This window comes from Stenella coeruleoalba, assembly GCF_951394435.1.
Source record: "Stenella coeruleoalba genome assembly, contig: scaffold_28, whole genome shotgun sequence".
Lineage (NCBI taxonomy): Eukaryota > Metazoa > Chordata > Mammalia > Artiodactyla > Delphinidae > Stenella > Stenella coeruleoalba.
In genome coordinates, this window is record NW_027645921.1 from 1,118,960 (window position 1) to 1,140,871 (window position 21,912).

At 43.9% G+C, this 21,912-nt stretch overlaps 1 long non-coding RNA gene across 24 annotated transcripts in view; it reads right to left on the minus strand.

The window, feature by feature from the left end:
- Window positions 1-21,912, minus strand: part of LOC307181468 — a 1,676,472-nt gene that overhangs the window by 227,947 nt on the left and 1,426,613 nt on the right. Inside the window, exon 1 of one of the 24 annotated variants that reach the window (XR_013826855.1) lies at window positions 16,806-16,828. The exons of 22 other annotated variants lie outside the window; for them this stretch is intronic. This is a non-coding gene — a long non-coding RNA (uncharacterized lncRNA). Of the gene's footprint in view, window positions 1-5,749; window positions 5,769-16,805; window positions 16,829-21,912 lie in introns of those variants that run through there. One more of the 24 variants, XR_013826856.1, reaches the window with a different exon arrangement.

Below are 21,912 nucleotides of genomic sequence, written 5' to 3' on the forward strand. Positions count from 1 at the left end.
AAACATGCATGTGGAACCCAAGTATGATCAACCATGTGAACGGGAGACATGTTCAAATATGTCTCAGTTTTCCTCCCCTGGTACTCAGGTGCAACATTCCAGACGCTTTACTAACACTCTCCCCACTTGGAGAGTCAGTCCCTTTAACCTCCTGTTTGGCCCAGTTTGCAATTTCTGCGGAAGATGAACAGGAATAGCGAGAACCAATGAGAGGCTAGCTGGAGGTGTCTGGACGGGCAAATTTAACTCTCATTTCCCACCAGGAAGAGGAATTAACCAAAGGCTCAGCATGCCGTGCCGGAACCAGATTAGGGCCTGAAGCCATCCTGCGGTGTTGCGGCCAGGTCACAAGAAAGCGAGTTGAAGAAAGGAGCTCAGGGGCACTGTAATTCACAAACCTGCAGAGTTATAAATGACAGCTATCGTCCAAAAATAGACTGAAGTAAGGCTGCCAAGAGGACTTGAAAGCGGGGCAGACTTGCAGGAAACCGATTTCAGGAGGTAGACTGGAATTGCATTGAAAGCATAGGAAAAGAGGCAGAACGTCCACAATGATGCACTTGGCCAAAAAGGGCGTATGCGTTTTTTCCTGAATATATTCAGGAAAAAACGCATACGCCCTTTTTGGCCAACCAAGCAAGCTTGCAAAGGAAATCTGCACTACAATGAAGTCTCACTTCCCCCCGGTCAAAAGGGCCATCTGAAAAAAGTGTAAAATCCAGAAAGGCAGGACAGGCCATGGAGAACTGGGAGCCTTGTTATGCTGATGGGCGGGATGTAAATTGCCAACAACCACTCGGGAGAAGTGTATGGTGTTTCCTGAAACATCTAAAAAACAAAGCAAAAGAACCTAGGGCACTTCCACTTATGGTCCTATAGCTTAGGGAAATTAAAATCAAAAAGACACAGCCACCCCAAACTTTCGAACGGCTCTGTTTACAAGAACCTCGTTTACAGTACAAGTTCAACATCGCAGAAAGTGAAAAATGGATAAAGAAGTTGTGGTAATTACTTACAAAGCAATATCACTCAGCAATGAAATCTGTGTCATCAGGCCCTTAGCAGCACAATGAGTGGATTCAGGTATGATGATTCTAACTGAAATAAGTCACACAGAAAAGAAACATCATAAGATATCAGTAATACACGGAATGTAAACTTGGCTACACAGGAACTGAATTACAGAACAGAACAGGGTCTCAAATTTAGAAAACCAACTTATGCTTGCTTAAGGGTAAAGGTGAGTTGGGGTGCTGCATAAAACCAGAGATTGAAATGAGCACAGATAAAGTTCCTTAAGTCAAATATGGAATAGACAGGAGCTACTCCTTGCTCAACGAAATGGACTCAACACCGCATATTAAACGCCTAAGAATGTACCTGACTAGTAAGTATCGGAAAACCTATGGATTGCTATGTCTCCGAAAGAGAATCAAGCATGTGTACAGGGGCATAAACGCAGCAGTGATAGGATTGGAGAGGTTCGGTGAGCAAATGAAGACCCTTTGAAGTCATATTGCATGGTACCCATTCCACGGGTTTCAACTACCCAGGTTTAAGGTATTCTTCCTTCAGCTAAAACATGCATGTGGAACCTAGAGTATGATCAACCATGTGATCGGGAGACGTGTTCAAATATGTCAGTTTTCGTACCCTGGTACTCGGGTGCAACATTCCAGACGCTTTACTAACACTCTCCCGACTTGGAGAGTCAGTCCCTTTAACCTCCTGTTTGGCCCAGTTTGCAATTTCTGCGGAAGATGAACAGGAATAGCAAGAACCAATGAGAGGCTAGCTGGAGGTGTCTGGACGGGCAAATTTAACTCTCATTTCCCACCAGGAAGAGGAAATAACCAAAGGCTCAGCGTGGCGTACCGGAACCAGATTAGGGCCTGAAGCCATCCTGCGGTGTGCAGCGAGGTCACAAGAAAGCAAGTTGAAGAAAGGAGCTCAGGGGCACTGTAATTCACAAACCTGCAGAGTTATAAATGACAGCTATCGTCCAAAAATAGACTGAATTAAGGCTGCCAAGAGGACTTGAAAGCGGGGCAGAATTGCAGGAAACCGATTTCAGGAGGTAGACTGGAATTGCATTGAAAGCATAGGAAAAGAGGCAGAACGTCCACAATGATGCACTTGGCCAAAAAGGGCGTATGCGTTTTTTCCTGAATATATTCAGGAAAACACGCATACGCCCTTTTTGGCCAAGCAAGCAAGCTTGCAAAGGAAATCTGCACTACAATGAAGTCTCACTTCCCCCCGGTCAAAAGGGCCATCTGAAAAAAGTGTAAAATCCAGAAAGGCAGGACAGGCCATGGAGAACTGGGAGCCTTGTTATGCTGATGGGCGGGATGTAAATTGCCAACAACCACTCGGGAGAAGTGTATGGTGTTTCCTGAAACATCTAAAAAACAAAGCAACAGAACCTAGGGCACTTCCACTTATGGTCCTATAGCTTAGGGAAATTAAAATCAAAAAGACACAGCCACCCCAAAGTTTGGAACGGCTCTGTTTACAAGAACCTCGTTTACAGTACAAGTTCAACATCGCAGAAAGTGAAAAATGGATAAAGAAGTTGTGGTATTTACTTACAAAGCAATATCACTCAGCAATGAAATCTGTGTCATCAGGCCCTTAGCAGCACAATGAGTGGATTCAGGTATGATGATTCTCACTGAAATAAGTCACACAGAAAAAGAAACATCATAAGATATCAGTAATACACGGAATGTAAACTTGGCTACACAGGAACTGAATTACAGAACAGAACAGGGTCTCAAATTTAGAAAACCAACTTATGCTTGCTTAAGAGTAAAGGAGAGTGGGGGTGCTGCATAAAACCAGAGATTGAAATGAGCACAGATAAAGTTCCTTAAGCCAAATATGGAATAGACAAGAGCTACTCCTTGCTCAACGAAATGGACTCAACACCCCATATTAAACGCCTAAGAATGTACCTGACTAGTAAGTATCGTAAAACCTATGGATTGCTATGTCTCCAAAAGAGAATCAAGCATGTGTACAGGGGCATAAACGTAGCAGTGATAGGATTGGAGAGGTTCGGTGAGCAAATGAAGACCCTTTGAAGTCATATTGCATGGTACCCATTACACGGGTCTCAACTCTCTAGGTTTAAGGTATTCTTCCTTCAGCTAAAACATGCATGTGGAACCCAAGTATGATCAACCATGTGAACGGGAGACGTGTTCAAATATGTCTCAGTTTTCCTCCCCTGGTACTCGGGTGTAACATTCCAGACGCTTTACTAACACTCTCCCCATTTGGAGAGTCAGCGCCTTTAACCTCCTGTTTGGCCCAGTTTGCAATTTCTGCGGAAGATGAACAGGAATAGCGAGAACCAATGGAGACTAGCTGGAGGTGTCTGGACGGGCAAATTTAACTCTCATTGCCTACCAGGAAGAGGAATTAACCAAAGGCTCAGCGTGCCGTGCCGGAACCAGATTAGGGCCTGAAGCCATCCTGCGGTGTTTCGGCCAGCTCACAAGAAAGCGAGTTGAAGAAAGGAGCTCAGGGGCACTGTAATTCACAAACCTGCAGAGTTATAAATGACAGCTATCGTCCAAAAATAGACTGAAGTAAGGCTGCCAAGAGGACTTGAAAGCGGGGCAGAATTGCAGGAAACCGATTTCAGGAGGTAGACTGGAATTGCATTGAAAGCATAGGAAAAGAGGCAGAACGTCCACAATGATGCACTTGGCCAAAAAGGGCGTATGCGTTTTTTCCTGAATATATTCAGGAAAAAACGCATACGCCCTTTTTGGCCAACCAAGCAAGCTTGCAAAGGAAATCTGCACTACAATGAAGTCTCACTTCCCCCGGGTCAAAAGGGCCATCTGAAAAAAGTGTAAAATCCAGAAAGGCAGGACAGGCCATGGAGAACTGGGAGCCTTGTTATGCTGATGGGCGGGATGTAAATTGCCAACAACCACTCCGGAGAAGTGTATGGTGTTTCCTGAAACATCTAAAAAACAAAGCAACAGAACCTAGGGCACTTCTACTTATGGTCCTATAGCTTAGGGAAATTAAAATGAAAAAGACACAGCCACCCCAAAGTTTGGAACGGCTCTGTTTACAAGAACCTCGTTTACAGTACAAGTTCAACATCACAGAAAGTGAAAAATGGATAAAGAAGTTGTGGTATTTACTTACAAAGCAATATCACTCAGCAATGAAATCTGTGTCATCAGGCCCTTAGAAGCACAATGAGTGGATTCAGGTATGATGATTCTAACTGAAATAAGTCACACAGAAAAAGAAACATCATAAGATATCAGTAATACACGGAATGTAAACTTGGCTACACAGGAACTGAATTACAGTACAGAACAGGGTCTCAAATTTAGAAAACCATCTTATGCTTGCTTAAGGGGAAAGGTGAGTTGTGGTGCTTCATAAAACCAGAGATTGAAATGAGCACAGATAAAGTTCCTTAAGCCAAATATGGAATAGACAAGAGCTACTCCTTGCTCAACGAAATGGACTCAACACCGCATATTAAACGCCTAAGAATGTACCTGACTAGTAAGTATCGTAAAACCTATGGATTGCTATGTCTCCAAAAGAGAATCAAGCGTGTGTACAGGGGCATAAACGTAGCAGTGATAGGATTGGAGAGGTTCGGTGAGCAAATGAAGACCCTTTGAAGTCATATTGCATGGTACCCATTACACGGGTCTCAACGCTCCAGGTTTAAGGTATTCTTCCTTCAGCTAAAACATGCATGTGGAACCCAAGTATGATCAACCATGTGAACGGGAGACGTTTTCAAATATGTCTCAGTTTTCCTCCCCTGGTACTCGGGTGCAACATTCCAGACGCTTTACTAACACTCTCCCCACTTGGAGAGTCAGCGCCTTTAACCTCCTGTTTGGCCCAGTTTGCAATTTCTGCGGAAGATGAACAGGAATAGCGAGAACCAATGAGAGACTAGCTGGAGGTGTCTGGACGGGCAAATTTAACTCTCATTTCCCACCAGGAAGAGGAAATAACCAAAGGCTCAGCGTGCCGTGCCGGAACCAGATTAGGGCCTGAAGCCATCCTGCGGTGTTGCGGCCAGGTCACAAGAAAGCAAGTTGAAGAAAGGAGCTCAGGGGCACTGTAATTCACAAACCTGCAGAGTTATAAATGACAGCTATCGTCCAAAAATAGACTGAAGTAAGGCTGCCAAGAGGACTTGAAAGCGGGGCAGAATTGCAGGAAACCGATTTCAGGAGGTAGACTGGAATTGCATTGAAAGCATAGGAAAAGAGGCAGAACGTCCACAATGATGCACTTGGCCAAAAAGGGCGTATGCGTTTTTTCCTGAATATATTCAGGAAAAAACGCATACGCCCTTTTTGGCCAACCAAGCAAGCTTGCAAAGGAAATCTGCACTACAAGGAAGTCTCACTTCCCCCCAGTCAAAAGGGCCATCTGAAAAAAGTGTAAAATCCAGAAAGGCAGGACAGGCCATGGAGAACTGGGAGCCTTGTTATGCTGATGGGCGGGATGTAAATTGCCAACAACCACTCGGGAGAAGTGTATGGTGTTTCCTGAAACATCTAAAAAACAAAGCAACAGAACCTAGGGCACTTCCACTTATGGTTCTATAGCTTAGGGAAATTAAAATCAAAAAGACACAGCCACCCCAATGTTTGGAACGGCTCTGTTGACAAGAACCTCGTTTACAGTACAAGTTCAACATCGCAGAAAGTGAAAAATGGATAAAGAAGTTGTGGTATTTACTTACAAAACAATATCACTCAGCAATGAAATCTATGTCATCAGGCCCTTAGCAGCACAATGAGTGGATTCAGGTATGATGATTCTAACTGAAATAAGTCACACAGAAAAAGAAACATCATAAGATATCAGTAATACACGGAATGTAAACTTGGCTACACAGGAACTGAATTACAGAACAGAACAGGGTCTCAAATTTAGAAAACCAACTTATTCTTGCTTAAGGGGAAAGGTGAGTTGGGGTGCTGCATAAAACCAGAGATTGAAATGAGCACAGATAAAGTTCCTTAAGCCAAATATGGAATAGACAAGAGCTACTCCTTGCTCAACGAAATGGACTCAACACCGCATATTAAACGCCTAAGAATGTACCTGACTAGTAAGTATCGTAAAACTTATGGATTGCTATGTCTCCAAAAGAGAATCAAGCATGTGTACAGGGGCATAAACGTAGCAGTGATAGGATTGGAGAGGTTCGGTGAGCAAATGAAGACCCTTTGAAGTCATATTGCATGGTACCCATTACACGGGTCTCAACGCTCCAGGTTTAAGGTATTCTTCATTCAGCTAAAACATGCATGTGGAACCCAAGTATGATCAACCATGTGAACGGGAGACGTGTTCAAATATGTCTCAGTTTTCCTCCTCTGGTACTCGGGTGCAACATTCCAGACGCTTTACTAACACTCTCCCGACTTCAGAGTCAATCCCTTAAATCTCCTGTTTGGCCCAGTTTGCAATTTCTGCGGAAGATGAACAGGAATAGCGAGAACCAATGAGAGACTAGCTGGAGGTGTCCTGACGGGCAAATTTAACACTCACATCCCACCAGGAAGAGGAAATAACCAAAGGCTCAGCGTGCCGTGCCGGAACCAGATTAGGGCCTGAAGCCATCCTGCGGTGTTGCGGCCAGCTCACAAGAAAGCGAGTTGAAGAAAGGAGCTCAGGGGCACTGTAATTCACAAACCTGCAGAGTTATAAATGACAGCTATCGTCCAAAAATAGACTGAAGTAAGGCTGCCAAGAGGACTTGAAAGCGGGGCAGAATTGCAGGAAACCGATTTCAGGAGGTAGACTGGAATTGCATTGAAAGCATAGGAAAAGAGGCAGAACGTCCACAATGATGCACTTGGCCAAAAAGGGCGTATGCGTTTTTTCCTGAATATATTCAGGAAAAAACGCATACGCCCTTTTTGGCCAACCAAGCAAGCTTGCAAAGGAAATCTGCACTACAATGAAGTCTCACTTCCCCCCGGTCAAAAGGGCCATCTGAAAAATGTGTAAAATCCAGAAAGGCAGGACAGGCCATGGAGAACTGGGAGCCTTGTTATGCTGATGGGCGGGATGTAAATTGCCAAGAACCACTTGGGAGAAGTGTATGGTGTTTCCTGAAACAACTAAAAAACAAAGCAACAGAACCTAGGGCACTTCCACTTATGGTCCTATAGCTTAGGGAAATTAAAATCAAAAAGACACAGCCACCCGAAAGTTTGGAACGGCTCTGTTTACAAGAACCTCGTTTACAGTACAAGTTCAACATCGCAGAAAGTGAAAAATGGATAAAGAAGTTGTGGTATTTACTTACAAAGCAATATCACTCAGCAATGAAATCTGTGTCATCAGGCCCTTAGCAGCACAATGAGTGGATTCAGGTATGATGATTCTAACTGAAATAAGTCACACAGAAAAAGAAACATCATAAGATATCACTAATACACGGAATGGAAACTTGGCTACACAGGAACTGAATTACAGAACAGAACAGGGTCTCAAATTTAGAAAACCAACTTATGCTTGCTTAAGGGTAAAGGTGAGTTGGGGTGCTGCATAAAACCAGAGATTGAAATGAGCACAGATAAAGTTCCTTAAGCCAAATATGGAATACACAAGAGCTACTCCTTGCTCAACGAAATGGACTCAACACCGCATATAAAACGCCTAAGAATGTACCTGACTAGTAAGTATCTTAAAACCTATGGATTGCTATGTCTCCGAAAGAGAATCAAGCATGTGTACAGGGGCATAAACGCAGCAGTGATAGCATTGGAGAGGTTCGGTGAGCAAATGAAGACCCTTTGAAGTCATATTGCATGGTACCCATTCCACGGGTTTCAACTACCCAGGTTTTAGGTATTCTTCCTTCAGCTAAAACATGCATGTGGAACCCAGAGTATGATCAACCATGTGATCGGGAGATGTGTTCAAATATGTCTCAGTTTTCATACCCTGGTACTCGGGTGCAACATTCCAGACGCTTTACTAACACTCTCCCCACTTGGAGAGTCAGTCCCTTTAACCTCCAGTTTGGCCCAGTTTGCAATTTCTGCGGAAGATGAACAGGAATAGTGAGAACCAATGAGAGACTAGCTGGAGGTGTCTGGACGGGCAAATTTAACTCTCATTTCCCACCAGGAAGAGGAATTAACCAAAGGCTCAGCGTGCCGTGCCGGAACCAGATTAGGGCCTGAAGCCATCCTGCGGTGTTGCGGCCAGCTCAAAAGAAAGCGAGTTGAAGAAAGGAGCTCAGGGGCACTGTAATTCACAAACCTGCAGAGTTATAAATGACAGCTATCGTCCAAAAATAGACTGAAGTAAGGCTGCCAAGAGGACTTGAAAGCGGGGCAGAATTGCAGGAAACCGATTTCAGGAGGTAGACTGGAATTGCATTGAAAGCATAGGAAAAGAGGCAGAACGACCACAATGATGCACTTGGCCAAAAAGGGCGTATGCGTTTTTTCCTGAATATATTCAGGAAAAAACGCATACGCCCTTTTTGGCCAACCAAGGAAGCTTGCAAAGGAACTCTGCACTACAATGAAGTCTCACTTCCCCCCGGTCAAAAGGGCCATCTGAAAAAAGTGTAAAATCCAGAAAGGCAGGACAGGCCATGGAGAACTGGGAGCCTTGTTATGCTGAAGGGCGGGATGTAATTTGCCAAGAACCACTCGGGAGAAGTGTATGGTGTTAACTGAAACATCTAAAAAACAAAGCAACAGAGCCTAGGGCACTTCCACTTATGGTCCTATAGCTTAGGGAATTTAAAATCTAAAAGACACAGCCACCCCAAAGTTTCAAACGGCTCTGTTTACAAGAACCTCGTTTACAGTACAAGTTCAACATCGCAGAAAGTGAAAAATGGATAAAGAAGTTGTGGTATTTACTTACAAAGCAATATCACTCAGCAATGAAATCGATGTCATCAGGCCCTTAGCAGCACAATGAGTGGATTCAGGTATGATGATTCTAACTGAAATAAGTCACACAGAAAAAGAAACATCATAAGATATCACTAATACACGGAATGGAAACTTGGCTACACAGGAACTGAATTACAGAACAGAACAGGGTCTCAAATTTAGAAAACCAACTTATTCTTGCTTAAAGGTAAAGGTGAGGTGGGGTGCTGCATAAAACCAGAGATTGAAATGAGCACAGATAAAGTTCCTTAAGTCAAATATGGAATAGACAAGAGCTACTCCTTGCTCAACGAAATGGACTCAACACCGCATATTAAACGCCTAAGAATGTACCTGACTAGTAAGTATCTTAAAACCTATGGATTGCTATGTCTCCGAAAGAGAATCAAGCATGTGTATAGGGGCATAAACGCAGCAGTGATAGGATTGGAGAGGTTCGGTGAGCAAATGAAGACCCTTTGAAGTCATATTGCATGCTACCCATTCCACGGGTTTCAACTACCCAGGTTTAAGGTATTCTTCCTTCAGCTAAAACATGCATGTGGAACCTAGAGTATGATCAACCATGTGATCGGGAGACGTGTTCAAATATGTCTCAGTTTTCGTACCCTGGTACTCGGGTGCAACATTCCAGACGCTTTACTAACACTCTCCCGACTTGGAGAGTCAGTCCCTTTAACCTCCTGTTTGGCCCAGTTTGCAATTTCTGCGGAAGATGAACAGGAATAGCGAGAACCAATGAGAGACTAGCTGGAGGTGTCTGGACGGGCAAATTTAACTCTCATTTCCCACCAGGAAGAGGAATTAACCAAAGGCTCAGCGTGCCGTGCCGGAACCAGATTAGGGCCTGAAGCCATCCTGCGGTGTTGCGGCCAGCTCACAAGAAAGCGAGTTGAAGAAAGGAGCTCAGGGGCACTGTAATTCACAAACCTGCAGAGTTATAAATGACAGCTATCGTCCAAAAATAGACTGAAGTAAGGCTGCCAAGAGGACTTGAAAGCGGGGCAGAATTGCAGGAAACCGATTTCAGGAGGTAGACTGGAATTGCATTGAAAGCATAGGAAAAGAGGCAGAACGTCCACAATGATGCACTTGGCCAAAAAGGGCGTATGCGTTTTTTCCTGAATATATTCAGGAAAAAACGCATACACCCTTTTTGGCCAACCAAGCAAGCTTGCAAAGGAAATCTGCACTACAATGAAGTCTCACTTCCCCCCGGTCAAAAGGGCCATCTGAAAAAAGTGTAAAATCCAGAAAGGCAGGACAGGCCATGGAGAACTGGGAGCCTTGTTATGCTGATGGGCGGGATGTAAATTGCCAACAGACACTCGGGAGAAGTGTATGGTGTTTCCTGAAACATCTAAAAAACAAAGCAACAGAACCTAGGGCACTTCCACTTATGGTCCTATAGCTTAGGGAAATTAAAATCAAAAAGACACAGCCACCCCAAAGTTTGGAACGGCTCTGTTTACAAGAACCTCGTTTACAGTACAAGTTCAACATCGCAGAAAGTGAAAAATGGATAAAGAAGTTGTGGTATTTACTTACAAAGCAATATCACTCAGCAATGAAATCTGTGTCATCAGGCCCTTAGCAGCACAATGAGTGGATTCAGGTATGATGATTCTAACTGAAATAAGTCACACAGAAAAAGAAACATCATAAGATATCAGTAATACACGGAATGTAAACTTGGCTACACAGGAACTGAATTACAGAACAGAACAGGGTCTCAAATTTAGAAAACCAACTTATGCTTGCTTAAGGGGAAAGGTGAGTTGGGGTGCTGCATAAAACCAGAGATTGAAATGAGCACAGATAAAGTTCCTTAAGCCAAATATGGAATACACAAGAGCTACTCCTTGCTCAACGAAATGGACTCAACACCGCATATTAAACGCCTAAGAATGTACCTGACTAGTAAGTATCTTAAAACCTATGGATTGCTATGTCTCTGAAAGAGAATCAAGCATGTGTACAGGGGCATAAACGCAGCAGTGATAGGATTGGAGAGGTTCGGTGAGCAAATGAAGACCCTTTGAAGTCATATTGCATGGTACCCATTCCACGGGTTTCAACTACCCAGGTTTTAGGTATTCTTCCTTCAGCTAAAACATGCATGTGGAACCCAGAGTATGATCAACCATGTGATCGGGAGACGTGTTCAAATATGTCTCAGTTTTCGTACCCTGGTACTCGGGTGCAACATTCCAGACGCTTTACTAACACTCTCCCGACTTGGAGAGTCAGTCCCTTTAACCTCCTGTTTGGTCCAGTTTGCAATTTCTGCGGAAGATGAACAGGAATAGCGAGAACCAATGAGAGGCTAGCTGGAGGTGTCTGGACGGGCAAATTTAACTCTCATTTCCCACCAGGAAGAGGAATTAACCAAAGGCTCAGCGTGCCGTGCCCGAACCAGATTAGGGCCTGAAGCCATCCTGCGGTGTTGCGGCCAGCTCAAAAGAAAGCGAGTTGAAGAAAGGAGCTCAGAGGCACTGTAATTCACAAACCTGCAGAGTTATAAATGACAGCTATCGTCCAAAAATAGACTGAAGTAAGGCTGCCAAGAGGACTTGAAAGCGGGGCAGAATTGCAGGAAACCGATTTCAGGAGGTAGACTGGAATTGCATTGAAAGCATAGGAAAAGAGGCAGAACGTCCACAATGATGCACTTGGCCAAAAACGGCGTATGCGTTTTTTCCTGAATATATTCAGGAAAAAACGCATACACCCTTTTTGGCCAACCAAGCAAGCTTGCAAAGGAAATCTGCACTACAATGAAGTCTCACTTCCCCCCGGTCAAAAGGGCCATCTGAAAAAAGTGTAAAATCCAGAAAGGCAGGACAGGCCATGGAGAACTGGGAGCCTTGTTATGCTGATTGGCGGGATGTAAATTACCAACAGACACTCAGGAGAAGTGTATGGTGTTTCCTGAAACATCTAAAAAACAAAGCAACAGAGCCTAGGGCACTGCCACTTATGGTCCTATAGCTTAGGGAAATTAAAATCAAAAAGACACAGCCACCCCAAAGTTTGGGACGCCTCCGTTTACAAGAACCTCATTTACCGTACAAGTTCAATATCACAGAAAGTGAAAAATGGATGAAGAACTTGTGGTACTTACGTACAATGCAGTATCACTCAGCAATGAAATCTATGTCATCAGGCCCGTAGCAGCATAATGAGTAGATTCAGGTACGATGATTCTAACTGAAATAAGTCACACAGAAAAAGAAACATCATAAGATATCAGTAATACACGGAATGTAAACTTGGCTACACAGGAACTGAATTCCAAAACAGAACAGGTTCTCAAATTTAGAAAACCAACTTATGCTTGCTTAAGGGGAAAGGTGAGTTGGGTTGCTGCATAAAACCAGAGATTGAAATGAGCACAGATAAAGTTCCTTAAGCCAAATATGGAATAGACAAGAGCTACTCCTTGCTCAACGAAATGGACTCAACACCGCATATAAAACGCCTAAGAATGTACCTGACTAGTAAGTATCTTAAAACCTATGGATTGCTATGTCTCTGAAAGAGAATCAAGCATGGGTACAGCAGCATAAACGCAGCAGTGATAGGATTGGAGAGGTTCGGTGAGCAAATGAAGACCCTTTGAAGTCATATTGCATGGTACCCATTCCACGGGTTTCAACTACCCAGGTTTTAGGTATTCTTCCTTCAGCTAAAACATGCATGTGGAACCCAGAGTATGATCAACCATGTGATCGGGAGACGTGTTCAAATATGTCTCAGTTTTCCTCCCCTGGTACTCGGGTACAACATTCCAGACGCTTTACTAACACTCTCCCCACTTGGAGAGTCAGTGCCTTTAACCTCCTGTTTGGCACAGTTTGCAATTTCTGCGGAAGATGAACAGGAATAGCGAGAACCAATGAGAGGCTAGCTGGAGGTGTCTGGACGGGCAAATTTAACTCTCATTTCCCACCAGGAAGAGGAAATAACCAAAGGCTCAGTGTGCCGTACTGGAACCAGATTAGGGCCTGAAGCCATCCTGCGGTGTTGCGGCCAGGTCACAAGAAAGCGAGTTGAAGAAAGGAGCTCAGGGGCACTGTAATTCACAAACCTGCAGAGTTATAAATGACAGCTATCGTCCAAAAATAGACTGAAGTAAGGCTGCCAAGAGGACTTGAAAGCGGGGCAGAATTGCAGGAAACCGATTTCAGGAGGTAGACTGGAATTGCATTGAAAGCATAGGAAAAGAGGCAGAACGTCCACAATGATGCACTTGGCCAAAAAGGGCATATGCGTTTTTTCATGAATATATTCAGAATAAAACGCATACGCCCTTTTTGGCCAACCAAGCAAGCTTGCAAAGGAAATCTGCACTACAATGAAGTCTCACTTCCCCCCGGTCAAAAGGGCCATCTGAAAAAAGGGTAAAATCCAGAAAGGCAGGACAGGCCATGGAGAACTGGGAGCCTTGTTATGCTGATGGGCGGGATGTAAATTGCCAACAACCACTCGGGAGAAGTGTATGGTGTTTCCTGAAACATCTAAAAAACAAAGCAACAGAACCTTGGGCACTTCCACTTATGGTCCTATAGCTTAGGGAAATTAAAATCAAAAAGACACAGCCACCCCAAAGTTTGGAACGGCTCTGTTTACAAGAACCTCGTTTACAGTACAAGTTCAACATCTCAGAAAGTGAAAAATGGATAAAGAAGTTGTGGTATTTACTTACAAAGCAATATCACTCAGCAATGAAATCTGTGTCATCAGGCCCTTAGCAGCACAATGAGTGGATTCAGGTATGATGTTTCTAACTGAAATAAGTCACACAGAAAAAGAAACATCATAAGATATCAGTAATACACGGAATGTAAACTTGGCTACACAGGAACTGAATTACAGAACAGAACAGGGTCTCAAATTTAGAAAACCAACTTATGCTTGCTTAAGGGGAAAGGTGAGCTGGGGTGCTGCATAAAACCAGAGATTGAAATGAGCACAGATAAAGTTCCTTAAGCCAAATATGGAATAGACAAGAGCTACTCCTTGCTCAATGAAATGGACTCAACACCACATGTTAAACGCCTAAGAATGTACCTGACTAGTAAGTATCTTAAAACCTATGGATTGCTATGTCTCCGAAAGAGAATCAAGCATGTGTACAGGGGCATAAACGCAGCAGTGATAGGATTGGAGAGGTTCGGTGAGCAAATGAAGACCCTTTGAAGTCATATTGCATGGTACCCATTACACGGGTCTTAACTCTCCAGGTTTAAGGTATTCTTCCTTCAGCTAAAACATGCATGTGGAACCCAGAGTATGATCAACCATTTGATCGGGAGACGTGTTCAAATATGTCTCAGTTTTCCTCCCCTGGTACTCGGGTGCAACATTCCAGACGCTTTACTAACACTCTCCCGACTTGGAGAGTCAGTCCCTTTAACCTCCTGTGTGGCCCAGTTTGCAATTTCTGCGGAAGATGAACAGGAATAGCGAGAACCAATGAGAGACTAGCTGGAGGTGTCTGGATGGGAAATTTAACTCTCATTTCCCACCAGGAAGAGGAATTAACCAAAGGCTCAGCGTGCCGTGCCGGAACCAGATTAGGGCCTGAAGCCATCCTGCGGTGTTGCGGCCAGCTCAAAAGAAAGCGAGTTGAAGAAAGGAGCTCAGGGGCACTGTAATTCACAAACCTGCAGAGTTATAAATGACAGCTATCGTCCAAAAATAGACTGAAGTAAGGCTGCCAAGAGGACTTGAAAGCGGGGCAGAATTGCAGGAAACCGATTTCAGGAGGTAGACTGGAATTGCATTGAAAGCATAGGAAAAGAGGCAGAACGTCCACAATGATGCACTTGGCCAAAAAGGGCGTATGCGTTTTTTCCTGAATATATTCAGGAAAAAAAGCATACGCCCTTTTTGGCCAACCAAGCAAACTTGCAAAGGAAATCTGCACTACAATGAAGTCTCACTTCCCCCCGGTCAAAAGGGCCATCTGAAAAAAGTGTAAAATCCAGAAAGGCAGGACAGGCCATGGAGAACTGGGAGCCTTGTTATGCTGATGGGCGGGATGTAAATTGCCAACAGACACTCGGGAGAAGTGTATGGTCTTTCCTGAAACATCTAAAAAACAAAGCAACAGAGCCTAGGGCACTTCCACTTATGGTCCTATAGCTTAGGGAAATTAAAATCAAAAAGACACAGCCACCCCAAAGTTTGGGACGCCTCTGTTTACAAGAACCTCGTTTACAGTACAAGTTCAATATCACAGAAAGTGAAAAATGCATAAAGAACTTGTGGTACTTACTTACAATGCAGTATCACTCAGCAATGAAATCTATGTCATCAGGCCCGTAGCAGCATAATGAGTAGATTCAGGTACGATGATTCTAACTGAAATAAGTCACACAGAAAAAGAAACATCATAAGATATCACTAATACACGGAATGTAAACTTGGCTACACAGGAACTGAATTACAGAACAGAACAGTGTCTCAAATTTAGAAAACCAACTTATGCTTGCTTAAGGGGAAAGGTGAGTTGGGGTGCTGCATAAAACCAGAGATTGAAATGAGCACAGATAAAGTTCCTTAAGCCAAATATGGAATAGACAAGAGCTACTCCTTGCTCAACGAAATGGACTCAACACCCCATATTAAACGCCTAAGAATGTACCTGACTAGTAAGTATCTTAAAACCTATGGATTGCTATGTCTCCGAAAGAGAATCAAGCATGTGTACAGGGGCATAAACGCAGCAGTGATAGGATTGGAGAGGTTCGGTGAGCAAATGAAGACCCTTTGAAGTCATATTGCATGGTACCCATTCCACGGGTTTCAACTACCCAGGTTTTAGGTATTCTTCCTTCAGCTAAAACATGCATGTGGAACCCAAGTATGATCAACCATGTGAACGGGAGACGTGTTCAAATATGTCTCAGTTTTCCTCCCCTGGTACTCGGGTGCAACATTCCAGAAGCCTTACTAACACACTCCCCACTTGGAGAGTCAGCGCCTTTAACCTCCTGTTTGGCCCAGTTTGCAATTTCTGCGGAAGATGAACAGGAATAGCGAGAACCAATGAGAGACTAGCTGGAGGTGTCTGGACGGGCAAATTTAACTCTCATTTCCCACCAGGAAGAGGAAATAACCAAAGGCTCAGCGTGCCGTGCCGGATCCAGATTAGGGCCTGAAGCCATCCTGCGGTGTTGCGGCCAGGTCACAAGAAAGCGAGTTGAAGAAAGGAGCTCAGGGGCACTGTAATTCACAAACCTGCAGAGTTATAAATGACAGCTATTGTCCAAAAATAGACTGAAGTAAGGCTGCCAAGAGGACTTGAAAGCGGGGCAGAATTGCAGGAAACCGATTTCAGGAGGTAGACTGGAATTGCATTGAAAGCATAGGAAAAGAGGCAGAACGTCCACAATGATGCACTTGGCCAAAAAGGGCGTATGCGTTTTTTCCTGAATATATTCAGGAAAAAACGCATACGCCCTTTTTGGCCAACCAAGCAAGCTTGCAAAGGAAATCTGCACTACAATGAAGTCTCACTTCCCCCCGGTCAAAAGGGCCATCTGAAAAAAGGGTAAAATCCAGAAAGGCAGGACAGGCCATGGAGAACTGGGAGCCTTGTTATGCTGAAGGGCGGGATGTAAATTGCCAACAACCACTCGGGAGAAGTGTATGGTGTTTCCTGAAACATCTAAAAAACAAAGCAACAGAACCTAGGGCACTTCCACTTATGGTCCTATAGCTTAGGGAAATTAAAATCAAAAAGACACAGCCACCCCAAAGTTTGGAACGGCTCTGTTTACAAGAACCTCGTTTACATTACAAGTTCAACATCGCAGAAAGTGAAAAATGGGTAAAGAAGTTGTGGTATTTACTTACAAAACAATATCACTCAGCAATGAAATCTGTGTCATCAGGCCCTTAGCAGCACAATGAGTGGATTCAGGTATGATGATTCTAACTGAAATAAGTCACACAGAAAAAGAAACATCATAAGATATCAGTAATACACGGAATGTAAACTTGGCTACACAGGAACTGAATTACAGAACAGAACAGTGTCTCAAATTCAGAAAACCAACTTATGCTTGCTTAAGGGGAAAGGTGAGTTGGGGTGCTGCATAAAACCAGAGATTGAAATGAGCACAGATAAAGTTCCTTAAGCCAAATATGGAATAGACAAGAGCTACTCCTTGCTCAACGAAATGGACTCAACACCCCATATTAAACGCCTAAGAATGTACCTGACTAGTAAGTATCTTAAAACCTATGGATTGCTATGTCTCCGAAAGAGAATCAAGCATGTGTACAGGGGCATAAACGCAGCAGTGATAGGATTGGAGAGGTTCGGTGAGCAAATGAAGACCCTTTGAAGTCATATTGCATGGTACCCATTCCACGGGTTTCAACTACCCAGGTTTTAGGTATTCTTCCTTCAGCTAAAACATGTATGTGGAACCCAGAGTATGATCAACCATGTGATCGGGAGACGTGTTCAAATATGTCTCAGTTTTCGTACCCTGGTACTCGGGTGCAACATTCCAGACGCTTTACTAACACTCTCCCGACTTGGAGAGTCAGTCCCTTTAACCTCCTGTTTGGCCCAGTTTGCAATTTCTGTGGAAGATGAACAGGAATAGCGAGAACCAATGAGAGACTAGCTGGAGGTGTCTGGATGGGCAAATTTAACTCTCATTTCCCACCAGGAAGAGGAATTAACCAAAGGCTCAGCGTGCCGTGCCGGAACCAGATTAGGGCCTGAAGCCATCCTGCGGTGTTGCGGCCAGCTCAAAAGAAAGCGAGTTGAAGAAAGGAGCTCAGGGGCACTGTAATTCACAAACCTGCAGAGTTATAAATGACAGCTATCGTCCAAAAATAGACTGAAGTAAGGCTGCCAAGAGGACTTGAAAGCGGGGCAGAATTGCAGGAAACCGATTTCAGGAGGTAGACTGGAATTGCATTGAAAGCATAGGAAAAGAGGCAGAACGTCCACAATGATGCACTTGGCCAAAAAGGGCGTATGCGTTTTTTCCTGAATATATTCAGGAAAAAACGCATACGCCCTTTTTGGCCAACCAAGCAAACTTGCAAAGGAAATCTGCACTACAATGAAGTCTCACTTCCCCCCGGTCAAAAGGGCCATCTGAAAAAAGTGTAAAATCCAGAAAGGCAGGACAGGCCATGGAGAACTGGGAGCCTTGTTATGCTGATGGGCGGGATGTAAATTGCCAACAGACACTCGGGAGAAGTGTATGGTGTTTCCTGAAACATCTAAAAAACAAAGCAACAGAGCCTAGGGCACTTCCACTTATGGTCCTATAGCTTAGGGAAATTAAAATCAAAAAGACACAGCCACCCCAAAGTTTGGGACGCCTCTGTTTACAAGAACCTCGTTTACCGTACAAGTTCAATATCACAGAAAGTGAAAAATGCATAAAGAACTTGTGGTACTTACGTACAATGCAGTATCACTCAGCAATGAAATCTATGTCATCAGGCCCGTAGCAGCATAATGAGTAGATTCAGGTACGATGATTCTAACTGAAATAAGTCACACAGAAAAAGAAACATCATAAGATATCACTAATACACGGAATGTAAACTTGGCTACACAGGAACTGCATTCCAAAACAGAACAGGGTCTCAAATTTAGAAAACCAACTTATGCTTGCTTAAGGGTAAAGGTGAGTTGGGGTGCTGCATAAAACCAGAGATTGAAATGAGCACAGATAAAGTTCCTTAAGCCAAATATGGAATAGACAAGAGCTACTCCTTGCTCAACGAAATGGACTCAACACCGCATATTAAACGCCTAAGAATGTACCTGACTAGTAAGTATCTTAAAACCTATGGATTGCTATGTCTCCGAAAGAGAATCAAGCATGTGTACAGGGGCATAAACGCAGCAGTGATAGGATTGGAGAGGTTCGGTGAGCAAATGAAGACCCTTTGAAGTCATATTGCATGGTACCCATTCCACGGGTTTCAACTACCCAGGTTTTAGGTATTCTTCCTTCAGCTAAAACATGCATGTGGAACCCAAGTATGATCAACCATGTGAACGGGAGACGTGTTCAAATATGTCTCAGTTTTCCTCCCCTGGTACTCGGGTGCAACATTCCAGACGCTTTACTAACACTCTCCCCACTTGGAGAGTCAGCGCCTTTAACCTCCTGTTTGGCCCAGTTTGCAATTTCTGCGGAAGATGAACAGGAATAGCGAGAACCAATGAGAGACTAGCTGGAGGTGTCTGGACGGGCAAATTTAGCTCTCATTTCCCACCAGGAAGAGGAAATAACCAAAGGCTCAGCGTGCCGTGCCGGATCCAGATTAGGGCCTGAAGCCATCCTGCGGTGTTGCGGCCAGGTCACAAGAAAGCGAGTTGAAGAAAGCAGCTCAGGGTCACTGTAATTCACAAACCTGCAGAGTTATAAATGACAGCTATCGTCCAAAAATAGACTGAAGTAAGGCTGCCAAGAGGACTTGAAAGCGGGGCAGAATTGCAGGAAACCGATTTCAGGAGGTAGACTGGAATTGCATTGAAAGCATAGGAAAAGAGGCAGAACGTCCACAATGATGCACTTGGCCAAAAAGGGCGTATGCGTTTTTTCCTGAATATATTCAGGAAAAAACGCATACGCCCTTTTTGGCCAACCAAGCAAGCTTGCAAAGGAAACCTGCACTACAATGAAGTCTCACTTCCCCCCGGTCAAAAGGGCCATCTGAAAAAAGGGTAAAATCCAGAAACGCAGGACAGGCCATGGAGAACTGGGAGCCTTGTTATGCTGAAGGGCGGGATGTAAATTGCCAACAACCACTCGGGAGAAGTGTATGGTGTTTCCTGAAACATCTAAAAAACAAAGCAACAGAACCTAGGGCACTTCCACTTATGGTCCTATAGCTTAGGGAAATTAAAATCAAAAAGACACAGCCACCCCAAAGTTTGGAACGGCTCTGTTTACAAGAACCTCGTTTACAGTACAAGTTCAACATCGCAGAAAGTGAAAAATGGGTAAAGAAGTTGTGGTATTTACTTACAAAACAATATCACTCAGCAATGAAATCTGTGTCATCAGGCCCTTAGCAGCACAATGAGTGGATTCAGGTATGATGATTCTAACTGAAATAAGTCACACAGAAAAAGAAACATCATAAGATATCAGTAATACACGGAATGTAAACTTGGCTACACAGGAACTGAATTACAGAACAGAACAGGGTCTCAAATTTAGAAAACCAACTTATGCTTGCTTAAGGGGAAAGGTGAGTTGGGGTGCTGCATAAAACCAGAGATTGAAATGAGCACAGATAAAGTTCCTTAAGCCAAATATGGAATAGACAAGAGCTACTCCTTGCTCAACGAAATGGACTCAACACCCCATATTAAACGCCTAAGAATGTACCTGACTAGTTAGTATCTTAAAACCTATGGATTGCTATGTCTCCGAAAGAGAATCAAGCATGTGTACAGGGGCATAAATGCAGCAGTGATAGGATTGGAGAGGTTCGTGAGCAAATGAAGACCCTTTGAAGTCATATTGCATGGTACCCATTCCACGGGTTTCAACTACCCAGGTTTAAGGTATTCTTCCTTCAGCTAAAACATGCATGTGGAACCTAGAGTATGATCAACCATGTGATCGGGAGACGTGTTCAAATATGTCCCAGTTTTCGTACCCTGGTACTCGGGTGCAACATTCCAGACGCTTTACTAACACTCTCCCGACTTGGAGAGTCAGTCCCTTTAACCTCCTGTTTGGCCCAGTTTGCAATTTCTGCGGAAGATGAACAGGAATAGCGAGAACCAATGAGAGTCTAGCTGGAGGTGTCTGGATGGGCAAATTTAACTCTCATTTCCCACCAGGAAGAGGAATTAACCAAAGGCTCAGCATGCCGTGCCAGAACCAGATTAGGGCCTGAAGACATCCTGCGGTGTTGCGGCCAGGTCACAAGAAAGCGAGTTGAAGAAAGCAGCTCAGGGGCACTGTAATTCACAAACCTGCAGAGTTATAAATGACAGCTATCGTCCAAAAATAGACTGAAGTAAGGCTGCCAAGAGGACTTGAAAGCGGGGCAGAATTGCAGGAAACCGATTTCAGGAGGTAGACTGGAATTGCATTGAAAGCATAGGAAAAGAGGCAGAACGTCCACAATGATGCACTTGGCCAAAAAGGGCGTATGCGTGTTTTCCTGAATATATTCAGGAAAAAACGCATACGCCCTTTTTGGCCAACCAAGCAAGCTTGCAAAGGAAATCTGCACTACAATGAAGTCTCACTTCCCCCCGGTCAAAAGGGCCATCTGAAAAAAGTGTAAAATCCAGAAAGGCAGGACAGGCCATGGAGAACTGGGAGCCTTGTTATGCTGATGGGCGGGATGTAAATTGCCAACAGACACTCGGGAGAAGTGTATGGTGTTTCCTGAAACATCTAAAAAACAAAGCAACAGAGCCTAGGGCACTTCCACTTATGGTCCTATAGCTTAGGGAAATTAAAATCAAAAAGACACAGCCACCCCAAAGTTTGGGACGCCTCTGTTTACAAGAACCTCGTTTACCGTACAAGTTCAATATCACAGAAAGTGAAAAATGCATAAAGAACTTGTGGTACTTACGTACAATGCAGTATCACTCAGCAATGAAATCTATGTCATCAGGCCCGTAGCAGCATAATGAGTAGATTCAGGTACGATGATTCTAACTGAAATAAGTCACACAGAAAAAGAAACATCATAAGATATCACTAATACACGGAATGTAAACTTGGCTACACAGGAACTGCATTCCAAAACAGAACAGGGTCTCAAATTTAGAAAACCAACTTATGCTTGCTTAAGGGTAAAGGTGAGTTGGGGTGCTGCATAAAACCAGAGATTGAAATGAGCACAGATAAAGTTCCTTAAGCCAAATATGGAATAGACAAGAGCTACTCCTTGCTCAACGAAATGGACTCAACACCGCATATTAAACGCCTAAGAATGTACCTGA